The sequence below is a fragment of the Martes martes genome (genome assembly GCF_963455335.1).
Source record: "Martes martes genome assembly, chromosome: 2".
Classification (NCBI taxonomy): Eukaryota; Metazoa; Chordata; class Mammalia; order Carnivora; family Mustelidae; genus Martes; species Martes martes.
This window is the reverse complement of record NC_137889.1, coordinates 130,272,451-130,288,624: the sequence shown is the minus strand read 5'-3', so window position 1 is coordinate 130,288,624 and position 16,174 is coordinate 130,272,451.

Here is a 16,174-nt window from a genome sequence, read left to right as displayed (position 1 = left end):
GAACTACAGAACACTCCTAAAAGAAATTGAAGAAGACACAAAAAGATGGAAGACCATTCCATGCTCTTGGATCGGAAGAATAAACATCGTTAAAATGTCTATACTGCCCAGAGCAATCTATACTTTTAATGCCATTCCAATCAAAATTCCACCAGTATTTTTCAAAGAGCTGGAGCAAATAATACTAAAATTTGTATGGAATCAGAAGAGACCCCGAATTGCTAAGGAAATGTTGAAAAACAAAAATAAAACTGGTGGCATCACGTTTCCTGATTTCAAGCTTTACTACAAAGCTGTGATCACCAAGACAGCATGGTACTGGCATAAAAACAGACACATGGACCAGTGGAACAGAGTAGAGAGCCCAGATATGGACCCTCAACTCTATGGTCAAATAATCTTTGACAAAACAGGAAAAAATATCCAGTGGGAAAAAGACAGTCTCTTCAATAAATGGTGCTGGGAAAACTGGACAGCTATATGTAGAAGAATGAAACTTGACCATTCTCTTACACCGTACACAAAGATAAACTCGAAATGGATAAAAGACCTCAACGTGAGACAGGAATCCATCAGAATCCTTGAGGAGAACATAGGGAGTAACCTCTTTGATATCAGCCATAGCAACTTCTTTCAAGATATGTCTCCAAAGGCGAAGGAAACAAAGGCAAAGATGAACTTCTGGGACTTCATCAAGATAAAAAGCTTCTGCACAGCAAAAGAAACAGTCATCAAAACAAAGAGGCAACCCACGGAATGGGAGAAGATATTTGCAAATGACAGTACAGATAAAAGGTTGATATCCAGGATCTATAAAGAACTCCTCAAACTCAACACACACAAAACAGATAATCATATTAAAAAATGGGCAGAAGATATGAACAGACACTTCTCCAATGAAGACATACAAATGGCTACCAGACACATGAAAAAATGTTCATCATCACTAGCCATCAGGGAGATTCAAATCAAAACCACATTGAGATACCACCTTACACCAGTTAGAATGGCCAAAATTAGCAAGACAGGAAACAACGTGTGTTGGAGAGGATGTGGAGAAAGGGGAACCCTCTTACACTGTTGGTGGGAATGCAAACTGGTGCAGCCACTTTGGAGAACAGTGTGGAGATTCCTCAGGAAATTAAAAATAGAGCTTCCCTATGACCCTGCATTTGCACTACTGGGTATTTACCCCAAAGATACAGATGTAGTGAAAAGAAGGACCATCTGTACCCCAATGTTTATAGCAGCAATGGCCACGGTCGCCAAACTGTGGAAAGAACCAAGATGCCCTTCAACGGATGAATGGATAAGGAAGATGTGGTCCATATACACTATGGAGTATTATGCCTCCATCAGAAAGGACGAATACCCAACTTTTGTAGCAACATGGACAGGACTGGAAGAGATTATGCTGAGTGAAATAAGTCAAACAGAGAAAGTCAAGTATCATATGGTTTCACTTATTGGTGGAGCATAACAAATAATATAGAGGACAAGGGTAGATGGAGAGGAGAAGGGAGTTGAGGGAAATTGGAAGGGGAGGTGAACCATGAGAGACTATGGACTCTGAAAAACAACCTGAGGGTTTTGAAGGGGCGGGGTGGGAGGGTGGGGGAACCAGGTGGTGGGTATTAGGGAGGGCACAGATTGCATGGAGCACTGGGTGTGGTGAAAAAACAATGAATACTGTTACGCTGAAAATAAATAAAAAATTAAAAAAAAAATAAAAAAAAATAAATAAAAAATTAAAAAAAAAAAAAAAGGTATCCAAATTGGCAATGAAGAAATCAAACTCTCTCTCTTCGCAGATGACATGATTCTTTATATGGAAAACCCGAAAGACTCTACCCCCAAACTACTAGAACTCATACAGCAATTCACCAATGTGGCAGGATACAAAGTCAATGTCCAGAAATCAGTGGCTTTCTCATACACTAACAATGAAAATACAGAAAGGCAAATTAGAGAATCGATTCCATTTAGTATAGCACCAAGAACCATAAGATACCTGGGAATAAACCTAACCAAAGAGGTTAAAGATCTGTACTCAAGGAACGACAGAACACTCCTAAAAGAAACTGAAGAAGACACAAAAAGATGGAAGACCATTCCATGCTCTTGGATCGGAAGAATAAACATCATTAAAATGTCTATGCTGCCCAGAGCAATCTATACTTTTAATGCCATCCCAATCAAAATTCCACCAGTATTTTCCAAAGAGCTGGAACAAATAATCCTAAAATTTGTATGGAATCAGAAGAGACCCCTAATTGCTAAGGAAATGTTGAAAAACAAAAATAAAACTGGAGGCATCACGTTACCTGATTTCAAGCTTTACTACAAAGCTGTGATCACCAAGACAGCATGGTACTGGCATAAAAACAGACCCATGGACCAGTGGAACAGAGTAGAGAGCCCAGATATGGACCCTCAACTCTATGGTCAAATAATCTTCGACAAAGCAGGAAAAAATATCCAGTGGAAAAAAGACAGTCTCTTCAATAAATGGTGCTGGGAAAACTGGACAGCCATATGTAGAAGAATGAAACTCGACCATTCTCTTACACTGTACACAAAGATAAACTCGAAATAGATAAAAGACCTCAACGTGAGACAGGAATCCATCAGAATCCTAGAGGAGAACATAGGCAGTAACCTCTTTGATATCAGCCACAGCAACTTCTTTCAAGATATGTCTCCAAAGGTGAAGGAAACAAAAGCGAAAATGAACTTTTGGGACTTCATCAAGATCAAAAGCTTCTGCACAGCAAAAGAAACAGTCAACAAAATGAAGAGGCAACCCACGGAATGGGAGAAGATATTTGCAAATGACAATACAGACAAAAGGTTGATATCCAGGATCTATAAAGAACTCCTCAAACTCAACACACACAAAACAGATAATCATATTAAAAAATGGGCAGAAGATATGAACAGATACTTCTCCAATGAAGACATACAAATGGCTACCAGACACATGAAAAAATGTTCATCATCACTAGCCATCAGGGAGATTCAAATCAAAACCACATTGAGATACCACCTTACACCAGTTAGAATGGCCAAAATTAGCAAGACAGGAAACAACGTGTGTTGGAGAGGATGTGGAGAAAGGGGAACCCTCTTACACTGTTGGTGGGAATGCAAACTGGTGCAGCCACTTTGGAGAACAGTGTGGAGATTCCTCAGGAAATTAAAAATAGAGCTTCCCTATGACCCTGCATTTGCACTACTGGGTATTTACCCCAAAGATACAGATGTAGTGAAAAGAAGGGCCATCTGTACCCCAATGTTTACAGCAGCAATGGCCATGGTCGCCAAACTGTGGAAAGAACCAAGATGCCCTTCAACGGATGAATGGATAAGGAAGATGTGGTCCATATACACTATGGAGTATTATGCCTCCATCAGAAAGGACGAATACCCAACTTTTGTAGCAACATGGACAGGACTGGAAGAGATTATGCTGAGTGAAATAAGTCAAACAGAGAGAGTCAAGTATCATATGGTTTCACTTATTTGTGGAGCATAACAAATAATATAGAGGACAAGGGTAGATGGAGAGGAGAAGGGAGTTGAGGGAAATTGGAAGGGGAGGTGAACCATAAGAGACTACAGACTCTGAAAAACAACCTGAGGGTTTTGAAGGGGCGGGGGGTGGGAGGTTGGGGGAATCAGGTGGTGGGTATTAGGGAGGGCACAGATTGCATGGAGCACTGGGTGTGGTGAAAAAACAATGAATACTGTTATGCTGAAAAAAAAAAGTAATAGAAAGTGGAATGAAGAAGAATAGAAAATGGAATAAAGAATCTATTAAAATCAATGATCTTTAATTCTATTCTGGAATGATTAAGTTACTAAAGCACATTACCCATGACTGCTTAATGTGGTATAATACCTCTGCAATGGGAAGTCATAAATAAAATTCTGTTACCTTTCAAAAAAAAAAAAAAAGTTATATGCATTCCAGATAATTTCAGTCATGACTTTTTGGTGGATATGAAGTGAAACTTCATGAATTATTTATTATAAAAATTGAGTAATGTAACAACACCAAATGCTGGCAGTAATATGCAACAACAAGAACTCTCATTCATTGCTAGTGGGGATCCAAACTTTTTGGAACTTACTTTGGAAGATAGTTTAGCAATTTATTACAAAGCTAAATCTCTACTCTTACAACTTGTACAATATGATCAAATAATTACAGTCCTTGGCATATTACAAAGTAATTTGAAATCTTGCTTCCACATAAAAACCTTTGTACATTGTTTATGGCAGCTTTGTCAATAACTGCTGAAAAAAATGGAAACAACTAAGATATCCTTCAGTGTAAATGAAGAAAATAAAACACATGGTATAGCATACATCATGAAATATTAATTCAGTGATTAAAAAAACAATAACCTATCAAGCCACCAAAAGACATGGAGGATTCTTAGAGGTGTATTGTTAACTGAAAGAAGCCTATCTGCAAAGGCTGTATACTGTGGTTCTAACTATATGATATTTTTACAAAAGTAAAACTACACAGTAAAAAAGATCAGTGGTTACTAAGGTTTCAGAGAAGAAGGATGAAGATATAAATAAGCACACCACAGGAGTTTTTTAGGCCAGTGGAACTACTCTTGATGATATTGTAATGGTAGATACATGACATTTACATACGTCAAGATCCATAGGAGCATACAACACAAAACGTGAACTCTAGTATAAAAGATGGATTTTTGTTAATAATAATGTACCAAGCCAAAATAATCTTTAGAAAGAACAAAGCTAAAGTATCACAATCCTGTAGTATTTCAAGATATACTACAAAGCTATAATATAAATACAGCATTGCACTGGCACAAAAATAGATACATAGATCAATAGAACAGAATACAGGGCCCAGAAACAGACCTACACTTACATGGTCAGTTAACCTACAACAGAAGAGGAGAGACTATCTAATGAGGCAAAGACAGTCTCCTCAACAAATGGTGTTGGAAAACTGGATATGCAAAAGAAATGCAACTTTCTTTTACCTTGTACCATAACAAATTCAAAATGGATTGAAGATTTACATGTGAGACCTGAAACCATAAAACTCCAATAAGAATGCATAGGCAGTGGGGCACCTGGATGGCTCAGTGGGTTAGAGCCTCTACCTTCAGCTCAGGTCATGATCCCAGGGTCCTGGGATCGAGCCCCAGATGCTCAGCACGGAGCCTGCTTCCCTTCCTCTCTCTCTCTGCCTGCCTCTCTGCCTACTTGTGATCTCTGTCTGTCAAATGAGTAAATAAAATCTTAAAAAAAAAAAAAAAAAAGAAAGCATAGGCAGTAATTATTTTGACATCAGCCACAGAAAAATTTTTCTAGGTATTTCTGCACAGACAAAAGACCCAAAAACAAAAACAAACTACTGGGACTACACCAAAATTAAAAGCTTTTGCATCAGCGAAACAAAACAAAAAGGCAGCCTATTGAATGGGAGAAGATACTTCCAAATAATACATCTGTTAAGGGATTAATATCCAAAATATATAAAGAACTTATACAACTCAACACGAGTAATCATCATCATCATCATCATCATCATCTAATTAAAAATAGATTAAAAACCTGAATAGACATTTCTTTTTTTCCCAAAGAGGACATATGGATAGCCAACAAACACAGGAAAAGATGCTCAATATTACTAATCATCAAGGAAATGTAAATTAAAGTCACAATGAGATATTACCTTACAGCTAGCAACTGGCTAGAATAAAAAAAAAAAAAAAAACAGGAAATAACTAAGTTTTGGCAAGGATGTGGAGAAAAAGGAATCCTTGTTTATCGTTGGTGGGAATGCAAACTGGTGCAGCCACTGTGGAAAACAGTACGGAGTTTTTTCAAAAAATTAAAAATTTTGTTCAAAAAATTTTCAAAAAGTTTCCACAGCCACTGCGGAAAACAGTGTGGAGTTTTTTTCATATGATCCAGTAATTCCATTACTATTTATTCAAAGAAAATGAAAAGTTTAATTTGAAAATATATGCACACCCTTATGTTTATTGCAGTATTATTTACAATAGCCAAGATACGAAAAAATCCCAAGTGTCCATCCATGAATAAATGGATAAAGAAAATGTGGTATGTATGTATATAAAATGGAATATTACTCAGTCATAAAAACAAACAAACTCTTTCCTTTAGCAACAACGTGGATGGAATTACAAAGTATAATGGTTAGTGAAATAAGTCAGAAAGAGAAAGACAAATACACAGTTTCACTCGTATGTGGAATTTAAGAAACAAAGAAAAGAGAGATGAATAATAGATTCAACTACAGGGAACAAACTGGTGGTTGCCAGAAGCTGTGGGTAGTGGAATGGATGAAATAGATAAAGGGGATTAAGAGCTACAAATTTCCAGTCACAAAATAAATAAGTCGCAGTTGAAAAGTACAGCAGAAGAAATATAGGCAATAATTGTTAATAACATTGTTTGTTAACCTGATGAAAATGCTTGTCCCATGAGCACTGAGTAATGTATAGAATTGCTAAATCATTATATTGTACACCTGAAACTAATGTAACATTGTATGTTAATTATACTTCAATAATAATAACAGTACTGTATTAATACTGGTTCATCAATTGTAACAAATATACCACATTAATGTGAAAATCTAATAGGAAAAACCATGTGTAAGTGGAAGAGATATGGGAACTGTCTGTACTTACTGCTCATTGTTTCTGTAAACCTAAAACTGCTCTAAAAGCAAGGTGTATTACTTATTTTTTAAGGGAGTAATGGTATGATATAGTTGAGAAAATATTTTTAGAGTCAGAAATAAGGTGTGGGGGGAAAAAAAAAAAAGAAAGAAGGTGTGGGAGTACACCTGTTTGGCTCAGTCAGTAGAGCATGTGACTCTTGGTCTCAGGGTTGTAAATTCAATCCCCACGTTGGTATAGAAATTGCTTAAAAATGAAATCTTAAAAAAAAAATTTAAAAAGAAGTAAGGGAGCAATAGAAAGAGTTGATTTTGTTTTTGTTTTAGTTTGGTTGTATTTTTGTTTGTTTGTTTGCTTGTTTTGTTTTTTGATAAACTACACTGTGTCTACAGCTACGAGGAGCAGATTCATCCATTCCTCTTTATTAAATAAATGTTATTCTTCCAAAAATCTTTAGGTTTTACAAAGCACTTTTGAAAGACTTTACTCATGTTAACTTACAGACATCATTCTATATATTCCTACATTTCAGACACCATTTGATCACATGTTACAATTTATTTTGTATCCATTCTTTCATATATGAATGTCTTTTGTTGAAGTATAATATAAAAAGATAGTTTCATAATTTGGGGGGAATATAATGAGGGAAGCTGTGAGATTTTATGACTAGTTAATAGACTATAAATTTGGGTTTCTGGATTAGCTACACGTTTAATATCTAATAGGGGCAGAACCCTTTGGAGTTACGTTTCACTGAATTATCCTGCACCACTACTGAACAAAAACCTATAAATTATCATGTAGCTTTAATAGGCCTGGAAACTGTAAGCAATAAGAAACAGTAAGTTTAGCTAAGTACATTTTCCCAAAGAATCCTTGGATGGATTTCACCCTTATGTGACATTGAAAGGATGTGTCACCCATATTCTTGCATTATTTCTAAGTTTCAAATGTTTTTGAGATGTTTTAAATCTGGATTTATTAAACACATCTCTAAGCAAACACTTTCCTTTCTCAAAGTGGCCTCCCTTTTCCCAGAAAATGTAGGTTGTGAATTAGTTGCTTTAACACCTTGATCCATACATTACTTTGATGAACTGTAGAGAATTTAAGTTACTGGTCTCCTAAATAAACATTTTTCTCACTCAGAGTTTACATCTTTTCCTTTATCAAGGAAACGAATTGAACATTTACATATCTATATGGGTATAAAATATAGGTTGACTTTACATTCCTCTGACATGATAAATGTCATAGAATAGTAGACATTTAGGAATATTAGGTGGAAAGTATGTTTTACACAATGTTAACATTTGAATGTTTACTTAAAGTTTATGGAAATATTTAGAAGTTCAAAAAATTTGTGATATTCAAAATGTCCCTTCATAAAACACTAAAGTTTAATGTTAGAATATATCTTGATTAACTATATTTCTTTTTTTTTATTAACTATATTTCTGATACAGTGTTCACAGGGATTATACAAATTGGATTTTCATTATTAGTTGTTAATAGTAGTATTAGTAGAATAAATATTATTTGGCTCATGTTTGACTAATAAAGTTAGAGAAAAATAATGCAAAATAGAGCTGAAATTTCATCTCACATAGACCGTAACACAATTCCAATATGAATTTTCTTCACTACTTTTTATTTTAATAAAACCTGCAAAATTAGTTAGTACTATGTTTAAAAGAAACTTCCTTAGTGATGAAAACCAAATAGTTTATAACAATTCAAAAAGCAAGATCTTTGAAATGACTTTCTATTATCATAAAAATACACCCATGTTGGACTTTCCTTCAATGTACTCTGATAGTCATTCAAGCTTGTCTGATTTAAAATTAAAATTAGTCATGAGAAGAATTATTCCTTGAGAACTGTTATGAAAAAATTCCATTCACCTCACTGCCAATTCTCAGATTCTACTACTTGGATTATCTCAAGACCTCATGCAAATGTACATTTTTAGACATCTCCATATGGAGAACAGTTAATTTTAAAAATAAGGAGAATCTGTGAACTGGCCTGTAACTTTTGTATGTTAGACCTTCTTCAGAAAAATAATTTCTGAATAAGATTTTGGCAAACATAAAGATATTCTATTTAAATCCAACATGTTCAAAAATTTATAAGATACATTCTTAAAATCAAGAAGGTAATCTGGATGTATGGATAGCATATTTGTTTAAAATGAAGGAGGATTTCGCACTGAACAATCGAGAAAGAACAGACATCTACCTTTAATTTGTTGTAAGATCTTTTCTTCTATCTGATTTTATATGTTGCTTAAAGTCCAGGTTAAGTTATTATGATCAGGTTTAGGACTAATAAGAGAGAAAAAAGTATAATTTAGTGATTTAAATAAAGGATTTAAAGTAAGAAATGTCTGCGTTCAAATTTTAATTCTAATACTTGTTAGTTTATTTTTCTGAGAAAAATAAATTGATCACTCTGATGATCTTTAAAATCTATTTAATAATGTCTATCTCATTAATACATGCATACATTAAATTATATAATATATTACTGTTCTCAATACATTAAAGTTATTAATTTATTGAATGATAAATGGCAGAGGTTCAGTTGTTAGAATTAATGGCCATTACTATTTCTATTGCATTACAGAGCACCTTTAATTGAGCAAGTGCATTCTCTTTAATTTAAGGAAGAATGCTCTAAAAAGGGGCTTACATTTCAAAAGTTTTTCCAATTTGCTAGTTTCCTTAAGTTTGTACCAGAGACCATGTTTAGTTATGAGATAGAGAAAGATAGGTAAAGTCTTGTAAAATGGATAGGAAAGGGAGTAGGAAACAATCTAATTATCATTCTTTCTATCCACCCCCCCAATTTGCTTTCCACTGAAACACATTTAAACATAATCACTAAGGTTTTACCTATTTCCATGAAGGGGATCAGAACATGTCAATCCCAAAATGCCACTTTTCTTATTGATTGTGTTGAGCTAATGTTACTTGAGAAACAACAGTTGCAGGAAAGGTTTTCTGACTTCTGGTTTCTACCTAAACACTTTATATAAAATTTCCCATGAGAAAGATGCCTTTCCTCTCCCAGGAAGAGAACATTCTTATCTCTGGAGGGTGAGTTGATGCCAACTGTATCTGTACAAACATACCTACTAAAATAATCCTTATCTTCCATTGGTTTTGCCCATATATTTCCTAGTTCCTTTCCCACAATTTACTGCCCTAGCACAAACCCATTTATCTTGTCACTTTCCCAAAAATGGATTATTTGTTAAACAAACAAACAAAAAAGTATATAAGCTCTCAGTCCTAACTGCTCTTTTGGGTCTTCATTTTCCTTCTGAAGATTTCTGTGTGCACATAAAATTATTATATTAAATCTATACACTTTTCTCCTATTACTGTTAATTCTCAGACCCAGTGACAAAAACTAAGAGGACAGAAGGAAGTTTCCCTCTGCACCAAACTTTCCATTTATGAACTCAGATATCCCAGGGGATTAGTTTGATTTAAATAAAATTCCATAGATAGTTTCAGTGTGGGGGGAAGAGGAGACAGTGGAAACCAAAACATCTTTCCCAAGATGGTCTTGGGAAAATAGAAGGATTTTGAGACTTAAGCACTAAATAATGAAGGAGGTAATAAATAGCACTTATACAATATAAAACTCTGGAAAGAGCAAGGATAAAGAGGCAGAAATTTGCCTAGGTTGGTTGTGAAACTGAATCACTGGAATTTAGGATGACAACATAAAGGACATATGATAGGGAAACCTAACCAGGACAGGCAGAATGAGAAAAAAAGAAAAATAAGCACAAAATGGTTGCCTAGCTGCATTGCACAAGCTTCTAAATCATCATCAGCAGAAAAGCAAGTGGAAGTGAACTTATGGAAACTTATTGACATGTCTTCTTTTTGCCATGAACAGTGGTTCTCCCAGTGACAATTATCTATTCCTGCTCAATTAAATCACTCCCTCTGAACACACTTCAATAACTAGGATGCTTGTAAACCCACCCAGTCCCCTCATTACAAATACATCGAGTATGGAGTTCTTGACTCTTAGTGAAAAAGGGAATGTCATTAGTATTGATAATTGGGTAGGCCTGCTGATCATCAGCTTGAATTTTCCCTGGAGTCAAAAAGCAAGAAATTGTCTTACATTATATACATAAATCTTACCGCACCAAATGTAACATAAGAATATTCAAAAGTTAAGAAAATGTTATTGAATTAGTGTTGGGAAATGAGAATGTAAAGACTATTAATTTGATTTTCGTGTTTTCCTAATTTAAGCTGCCCTAGAAACATAGTCAAGTGATTGTTTTCAAGTTGTCTGGCCAAGTTTATTAATTTAAAACATTTATTCTTGCATTTTTATGAAAAGGCTATAGACCTATGTAACCCAAATATTTCAAATTTCCATAACCATATGACTACAAAACAAAACAGAAGAATGCCAGTTGGACCCCTCACACATATAACCAACTGATAGAGCCTGGCCCCTACGTGTGCACAGCTGAAGCTGTTGAAAGCATCCAGTGAAGTCTCAATACAACAATGGACTCATATTGCCCATGCAAACATATCTGACTGAAAATGTCAGTCTTTAATATTTTTAATATAAGGACATTGTGTGGTACGAGCAAAGACAGAATCAGATTCAAGAGATAAAGGATAATGAGAGAAGAACCCTGGACAGTTCTCTCAGAGTCGGCTTCTGAAAATTGGGTGACACTCTCTGGGGATCAATGTAATAGAGGTGGGTGTTCGGAATTTTCTATCACGTTCTTCGTATAAGTATTCTGTGATAAACAAGCAAACAGAAACATGCAGAATCCCCACCTTTGTTTTGTGCTTTGGGGCCTAGGAGAATCTTTGATTCTTACACTCTCAGACAGAAAAGAAGGGTTTTACTAGGAGCTAGTGAGACTCAACTCTCCAGTAAAGGATCTAACATAGCCACACACACACAAAATCTGTATGAACAATATAAAAGAAAAAAAGTCACACGACAGATAAGACCTGGAAATTTTTCCAAAAGGAAAATTGCAACTTATCATCTCGCCATTAACTAAAAAATTTAAATGAAATAAGTCCTTCTATCTTTCTGAAATATATTGTTCAGTAATGTCTAGACAAAGTTTATCAGAGTACTGCATAGACTATACTCTATACAGTGATTTTTTTTTTAATATCAGGGTTTGTTGTTGTTGTTGTTGTTGTTGTTTTTAAACTGTGATCTTTAAAAAGATTCACCAAAAGGCTGAGTAAATTGTGTTTGCCTCAAGTAATGGAAAAGAGGGGACTGGCAGAAGATATAACTTTCATTATTCTACACCCTACTTTGAACCCTTTTGTAAACAGTTTATGAAAAATTTTGTATTTCGTAACTTGTTTTTATATTATGTACCATAAATCAAAAAGGCAAATAAACAAAAGTATGTAAGTAAACAAAGTTTTAAAACAAAGAAAACTTTATCAAGCACAAGTGTTAGCACTTGGTCTTAGCACTGAAAAAAAATATGTATATGTGTGTGTGTGTGTGTGTGTGTGTATATACATATATATACACAGAGCCAGCAAATACTTTTCCTGCTGTTTCCACTACTTACATATAATCTTAGCCACCTACTTAAATCTGACTCATTTTCTTTACCTGAATTCTGGAGTCAGTAAACGTAAATCAAAATTTTTGAGAAAAAACTCTAAGACAAACTTTGAAAACTGTTATAAAGCCTAGTACTGAAGGATACTCAGTAAGAAGTTGATGTTGTTATGTTATTTGTATTGAAACACATTTAAAATTAACAAAGCTGTCTCATTAATTAATCAAATAAAATAATAAAGAAAAACTCACCAAAGCCAAGTATTCATTCTAAGGAATTTCATATTTGGTTCTTTCTTTCATTTAGAATAAGACCTCTTTGTAGATATTTGCTATCATAATGAACAGTTTCAAAAAGGAACATAGTATGGTAAACTTTTGTAAGCAGTAAAATGGTGTCTCATATGAGAACATATGTAAATTGTGATCGACTTTATGTATCTGATAAACTATTTATTTTGATATTTCTGCCCTCAAATTCAGGAGACAACACAGGAATTAGTTACTGGTGTTAAGCACCCACAGTTTCTAACATTCAGTTTGGCAAATTATATCTCTGCATCTAGCTTTTGCTTTCATAAACAGTGATAAAACCAGTCATGTTCTGCTTATCTCAGATGTAAGGTGAACAGAGAAACTAGAAGAACATATGTGAGAATTCCTTGAATATACCTAAGTAGTAACTATCTTTAACCAGCTTATCTGATGATCACATGAATAACAGCAGAATGCTAGAAAGAGATTATTTTTAAACTGTTTGGATTTGAAGGAAGAAAATCATTGATTTCTTTATTTATTGCAATTCCTTTTTAATCTATATATATGTATATGCTTTAAACCTAAGCCTCTTTTTAACTGAACTAATTTAGGTTGTAAAATTGTAAGCAATGCATTTAAAGGATTATGATAAATCTCATTTTAAATAAAGAATTTGTATATCATTTAAGAGTTGGAAAGTCAGCATTTGAAATATTGGAGTATTATTTTCCTAATTAGCAAAATAAATTAAATACATTAAAATATTTGGCAATCTTTTAGTGATTTTGTGCTCTGAAGTAGAATAGAAATAAAATTTAATTTAAACCAGAATATGATGGAATTTAGCATTATTAACTTTAATAAATTAATAATTATAGAGAGGACATATGTTTTAAAAAGGACATTATTAGTTTTACTTTTAAAAAATTCAGTATTTTCAAAGCTGATGCATAATTCATTTATGCAAACTAAATATATGACATTAGACAAAAGAATTTTTCATTTAAGTATATGATTGGTAAATGATAATATTCTGGTACTCATTATTTTAACATATTAGTTTCTAAACATCTTGAAATAATTTCCTTCAAACTGTAATTTAAAACTCAATATGCTTTGGATTATATTTTTGCATTATAATACTATCTAAAGTTTGATGATCTGTATGGAAAGCGTTAGCTCTTCCTTTAAAAAATAAATGGATTTTCAGCTTAATGAAAATCACAGTTCAAATAATCTGATTTCTATTAGTTTTACTCAGAAGAAATGCTAAATCATTAAAATGTTTTTATTTTTACTGTTATTGATTAGTTTCTAAGTTCTTCTAAGACAGATTTAAGCAGCCAACTTGCTGAATGTAATGACAAATTTGGCTTAGGCAGTTAAATATTCAATAAAAAAATCCTTTAAGGTCCACTCTTTAAATGAGCAATCTTAATGAAGAGAACAATTTTTATATTCCCATAGAGACAACTGAGCATTTGATGAAATTGTGCTTAACATTTGTTTTTGGATATTCTACATCTTCAAGTTGTTTTGCTCTAAAACACTAAACAAAATGTTTGAAAATTCAAAACACCTAGAATATTTAATTAGTGATTCTTGGCACATTTTATTAAAATATTAGTAAATTAATAAACAATGAAATAGAATTATGTTGAGAAATTGATTTAAAAGGGCTATAATAGCATATCCTCTTGTCTGCTATTATGTTTTCACATCCTCCCTGGATGAGTAAACTGTCAGTTCCCTCATTTTCCAGTTGTCATAGTTGTCTCTTACAAGGAAATTGAGTGGTAATTTTAGGAAGGACCCTAACAAATAGTGATTTTTTTTTTTCATAAGTATCTAACACATAGTAGTCATTCAATATATAAAGAATGAGAAAGGAAACTACAAAAACATGGACAAGAATATTTTTGGCACCCAATAATGATTTTACAGTGAAATTTTAAAGAACATGAAGTCAGATTTTTCTTCATTTCCATATTTACCTTGGAGATGAAGATTGAGAAAAAAAATTGTGCATAATATCTTATTATTTCTATTACTTCATTTTGGCTCTGTGGATCCTTTTCACAACATGGAGATATGGAAGATGTGTCATAGAAGGGTGTTTTTCTCCTCATAAAACATAATTTTGCTCTATGTATCAATGTTGGCACCATATCTCCACAGTAAATGTGGAGACATAGAAGACATTTAGAGAGAGAGTCACAGAAAGTGAAAGAACTCAGACTCCTAGTGATGTCTCAATTTGTAAAGAAATCAGCCATGACTTTTATTTATAAAGTGAGCGTCTAGCTAATAGTAATCTACCAATAAAAATGTGTTAAAATATAATTTTTTTTCTTTTTTTTAAAGATTTTATTTACTTATGTGACAGAGAGAGATCACAAGTAGGCAGAGAGGCAGGCAGAGAGAAAGGAGGAAGTAGGTTCCCTGCTGAGGAGGGAGCCCCATGTGGGGCTCCATCCCAGGATCCTGGGATCATGACCTGAGCCGAAGGCAGAGGCTTAAACCACTGAGCCACCCAGGTGCCCCAAATTTTATTTATTCTTTAATCCAAAAATATACATTGAATATTTACTATGGGCTATCCATAAATTTTGAATCTGTGTAGAATAAAATGATAAATTGTAGGTTAATTCAACATTTACTCTATTGATTAAATATCTAACATATTCCAGATATTATTCTTATCACTGAAAATCAACAGCTATTAAAATGGTCAGCAATTTCTTTTTTCAAGAAAGTTACAGTAAAGAGGAAAACCATAAAAGAAAATAGGTGTGACATGCGGTATGTTAAATGGTGATAGGTACTAAGGAAAAGTAATAATAAAGGGAAGGAGGATGGAATGGCAGCGAAGAAGTGGTTGTAGCAATTTAAATAGGGAGGTCAAAGTAATGAAAGGTAGTGATGCAGGTAAACCGTGAAAAAGCATTTTAGGCAGAGAGAACAAAAAATACAAAGACCATTTAAGATCTGAATGTACCCTGCGGGTTCTTCTTCAGGGAAAAGCTAGAGATTCCTGTGAAGAAAATGGGAAGATAATAGTTTGTGAGTGCTTGAATAGAAAGGATGTAAGATTGTGTTTATACCCTTATAAGCCTCACTATGTAAGATAATGGTTTTCAGTTGGAGAGACACAGGGTGGCACTGGAGGGAGGAGGAGAATAGGAAACATACTCTAATGAATGCTTTTTCAGGATCACTGTGATTGCTGTGTATTGAATAGATTAAGGGGGGATTAAACAAAGTAGAAGGAAAACTTCTACTTCTGAGATGTGCAATAATCTTAGTGAAAGTTGAGTTGGGCCAAGGTGCCTAGAGATGATACATCTTGAGATGGACTTAGGGCTTATGGGTACAGGCAAAAGAAGACAAGTTAAGGAAATGACCTAAAAATTTGAGGAATAGAGAAAACAATAAACTGTGGAAGACACTGAGAGGAGATATTCCGTTTGTTTGTTTGTTTTTTGTAAGAGAGGGAAATCAGGAGTTTCATTTTTGACAAATTCCATACGCCTATTAGATATCCAAGTGAGCTGTTAGCTCAATGTATGATTTTTGAAATCAGCATAGAGGTTCGGCTAAAAATATAAATTTAG